The sequence below is a fragment of the Mercenaria mercenaria genome, unplaced genomic scaffold (assembly GCF_021730395.1).
Source record: "Mercenaria mercenaria strain notata unplaced genomic scaffold, MADL_Memer_1 contig_3734, whole genome shotgun sequence".
Lineage (NCBI taxonomy): Eukaryota > Metazoa > Mollusca > Bivalvia > Venerida > Veneridae > Mercenaria > Mercenaria mercenaria.
Window position 1 is genome coordinate 13,249 of NW_026461902.1, and position 4,609 is coordinate 17,857.

General features: G+C 30.9%; 1 long non-coding RNA gene across 1 annotated transcript; it reads left to right on the plus strand.

The window, feature by feature from the left end:
* Positions 1-246: 246 nt before the first annotated feature.
* On the plus strand, positions 247-4,250 carry LOC128553358 (uncharacterized). The gene is made up of 3 exons (XR_008369328.1): positions 247-1,008; positions 2,571-2,645; positions 3,142-4,250. It is a non-coding gene; the product is annotated as an uncharacterized LOC128553358 (long non-coding RNA).
* Positions 4,251-4,609: the final 359 nt, after the last annotated feature.

Genomic DNA, 4,609 nt, shown 5'->3' on the forward strand with positions numbered 1-4,609 from the left:
GTATATCTTCAGTCTAGTGTCTAGTTAATGGCTTCAATAATTTACTTTTCTCTGCTCATTGACAATACAATGATAGATGATTTACTTGTTGCAGTTCCACTTTAAATACCAAAGTCGGATATCATATGTTCCGGTAGTTATTATATCTTGATTTGAATTGTATCAGTAAAAGAATAAGGAACAAACATCCAATTAGGATTAGCCAGGTTTAATGCAAGAAACAATGAAGCGAAATAAGTACCTAAATAAGTAATAAGAAGTCATTTTTATTAAGGATACAATTCGAAATAATTATAGATTATATACATTGTACACTGTCAGCGTTGATTTAGGTCGATCCATTGGAATGTTTATTTACACACATATATAAACATTATACCATGGGAATTCGTAGCACATAATCCTGAAACGAATGTTTTTCGTGTTAAACCTTGTGCTTCCACAGATAATAACCAGGATGTTTATTTACAAGATTCTTATCATTACTTCTAACCAACGGACACAAGCTTATGTTCCCAAAATGTAAACAAAATAAGAAAATCAACTGAAATTTTTTTGTAAATTAGGGCGCCAATATAAATTAAATTAATAAGAAAGTGCTAACTACAATAAACGCACTGGAAAGCTATTTCGGATAAAATACATCGGTTTTAGCGGACATTATTTATGCAGAATTACAGGAAATCGTTATTTGTTCTGGTCTTTTCTGAGCATGGATATTTTTCGGAAGGTTTGTATCCCTACATGTATATGTAATTAGATACTATTTCTAGTAAATTTAAATGGAAAGTTTGTTTTCCGTAAAATATTTTAGAATGAAGTATGTATCGCTTTGGTATTTAAATGTTCATTATTTATTTGTTCTGATATGTTGTTCAACAAGTAGTATTTGTTACTTTGTGATTTGTGAAAGGTGAACTGTTAAATTTCAGAGTTCGCATGCTAGTTCCCACATACTGGATTCAGATTCATTGGCAATGGAGGCCTTGTGTACTATGCAATACAAAGGTAAGAAATTACAACTAGTGTTCGTTTGATGCAAATAAGAATTGTGCTTGTATAACAATTTCAAATAAAGAAGTAAAGAAAATATGGAGAAAAATATGAATTAAAATATTCTTAACTTAGCTTCACTTTTTTTTCAGATCGACAAAACAATTCTAGCGTCTAAATGTACTAATTAACTAGATAGATTAACAGTGTAAGTAAAGGTCATACCAGAGAAAACAATATTGCCTTATTAGCTATATACAACACTTACAAACCGATTCTATCACTGTTATGAGAAGTTAACATCAAGTGATAAAATCAAATATATATTGTGTTTCATCTATAATAGTGAAAGTTACAGTGTATGGTTTTTAATCTAATTCAAAGTACTGTTAAATCAATGTATGCATGAACTTGGCAATATTATGTTTACATAGACTATAAGGGCGATTGTTGGTATTTTCAAATTTGGTTGCGTTATCTATTATGCCTTATCTGAAATGTTAACAAAATATAATGTATTATGATATTACGTATACGGAAAAATATTTCCGTATACGCCCGTATATTAGGAGTATACGGAATGCGTACACTCCCGTATACGGAACCATTTTCCGCAGTGTCACTTCAAACCATTTGCCCCTCATCGATGTGGGCTCGAAACCTCATTTGGGGCGTAGAAAGTTTCACGTGAGGAAGCCATCCAGCTGGCTTACGGAAGGTCGGTGGTTCTACCCAGGTGCCCGCTCGTGATGAAATTGTGCACGGAGGGACACCTGGGGTCTTCCTCCACCATTAAAGCTAGAAAGTCGCCATATGACCTAAAATTGTGTCGGTGCGACGTTAGACCCAACAAAATAGATAAATTAATAAATAAATTCTAACTTTTCACATACTTCTAGAACAGAGTGTTATAAAATACTAGAATAAAATGGATGTATGTTATTTTCGCGTTTGCGCAGAAGTTCATTGAAGAATATCTCAGTTTACATTATTTTCAAACAATAAACATCTTTTACATTCTTTTCAAACAATAGACATCTTTTAGTAAAGAACTTGGCGTCTAATTAAAACATCAAGCATACTTCCTCAAATATGGAAGAAAAAAAAGGTGGCGTAGTTTGATAATATTGGAATCTTGATATATGTGTTTTGTTTAAAAATACGATATAATTAAAACATACACATGTGGAAGCTTTATATGTATTTGGTGCAACTCAATACAGTTGCCGATAACACACGAGTCAATAAACTTCTGGAGCATGAAATACAAATACCAGATAGGCAGAGTTGTAAAAATGATTACTCAACTGGATTTATTCATTTAAGATTTAAATGTGTAGTCCAGTTTTTCCATTACAAGATCTAAAAAAACATACATGGTACAAAAATATAGCTGCTGTCTTCAAAACGAATTTCTTCCAGAATTTTATACACAAGTCAAAGGATATTTCCTGTATTGTAATCTCTGTGTTATTTCGTTCCAACATTTTCATGATGAACACCAAGCTATACATGTATTTTTAATAATATATTGATGTGAGTATTCTGTTCTAATTGTATTATAATCATTGTTACAGAAAACTACATTCATGTGTCAACATTTGCTGTTATTAACAGGGATATATACAGATCATTGTGGATTATAAAAAAAAGTAAGTAAAATGTCTTCCTCCTTTATATTACAGATTCTGTTGATTGACTTTTGTCCAAAAATAACTTGACATTCACAAATTTTATTCAGGTATGTAATAGATGATAAAAAATGGCGTTTTGTCATTTTATTCAAAACGTTCATACTTTTGTAATTAATAAAATTTTAAAGCTGGTTTTGAACACTGCTCCGAAAATTTCTTTCACAATTTATACAATAAATGTTTGCATTAAAAGAATGAAAGTGTGATAGGTGGTAGGAAATCATGCAGTCATATATTAAAGAAAACAGGAATTCTCAAGCGTATAAATTGTCTTTATAAATATATTATATAAGGGCTAAGGTATGTATTTTGGAAGTTAATACCCATGAATTCATCAGAGCCTATGCATCAAAACAGCTGTATTATTCTTACAACCGCGCATGATGAAACTGTGTTAAAGTAACTACTTTTCTTTAAAAAAATCATATTTAATATTATGTTTTATTACTTTCAGGTTGGATCTTTAAAAGCGGCCACGTTACCTAACTGGAATAGTGTTTTGAAGGAGACGTATTTTCGTATTACTTTGAATATTACGAATATATAGGCATTTGTTTTCGTTATGTGAAATGATAACGTTTCTCGAAAATGTCAGGACGGAAACATTCAATAATTACATTCTAACCATATCAAGTTGTGTAAGATGTGCAAACAGTGACAAAGAATCATGATGGAATATATTGAAAATCGTGTAATCTTTCACAATTTGTAACTATTTCTATGATGACTAATGGCAATACATGCAAACAACATGTATTTTGTCTGTTTTCAGAAAGTTAAATGCAAAAGGAATTGTATTCTTTTTAACACAGTATCAGTTTCCTTGGACATTCAGATTTTCTTCTGTCAGATTTCAATTGTTTTGTAACGGCTTATCGTAATTCGGATAGCAAAATTGACACACACTATTTATTTCCTCTGTTTATAGTTATATAATTCAGATAGTAAAGTCAATGCTCTTTTTCTACTGCCTGCTCTCAAATGGTGTTTATCTGAATTTGGATAGCAAACGTAACGCACAGTTTCTCTACTGTTCGGTTCCAGATCGTTTTACGCTGTTGCTTAGGCGAATTCGAATAACAAGGATAATACATACACATGATCTATTTCATATATTCCTGATGAAATGCAAAACTTATAGTTATTTCAATTCAGATAGCCAAGTCAATGCTAGGTTTTTTGAACTGCATAATTGCTTATCTGAATTTGGATAGCAAACACAAAACACAATTTTTATTCTGTCAAACTTTAGATAGTCAATATTGTTTGGACTTGTCTGAATTCGGATAATAATACTATCTCACAATTTGGTCAAGTGTATTTACTTGTTGGTTTGATGATCAGGTACAAGGTTTCTTTCGTAAATTATCGTATTTGGTAAAGTGTATTTTCGCTTAGGACAGTGTAGCATAATGAATATTGGATTTAACCTGACAGTATTTTGTATTTGTATAATTAATATAAAATGAATTGAAGTTAATCATAGTCTGCCTTTTATCTGTTTTCGGATAGAGCAGTTTTCTTATACATATTTAAATATGTGGTTTCCTGTTCCCCGTTTGAGGTGTCTTGTATTTAATACATATTCATGATCATTAAAGTTATGCAACAAATACTTGTTCTTTTTGTGATATTCTGATAAGTTCTCGATAAATCAAGCATTTTGACAGTTTGAATACAATTGGAACGTGTTTGACTTTAAACTTAGTGATTATGATTTATCAAAGTCCACACCAGAAGAAACATTACCATAACTCTTATTTGAATGTCGACCTTGTCATGACCATATCGTGATAAAGTAAAGGATTTTCTTAATATCAGAGCTATTGACTTGAAACTTAGAAAAATTGCTTCATGATTTAAGGTTGCAATGTACTTGTATTTAATTTCTTTTACGTTTGTATCTGTTGATATGTTTATTT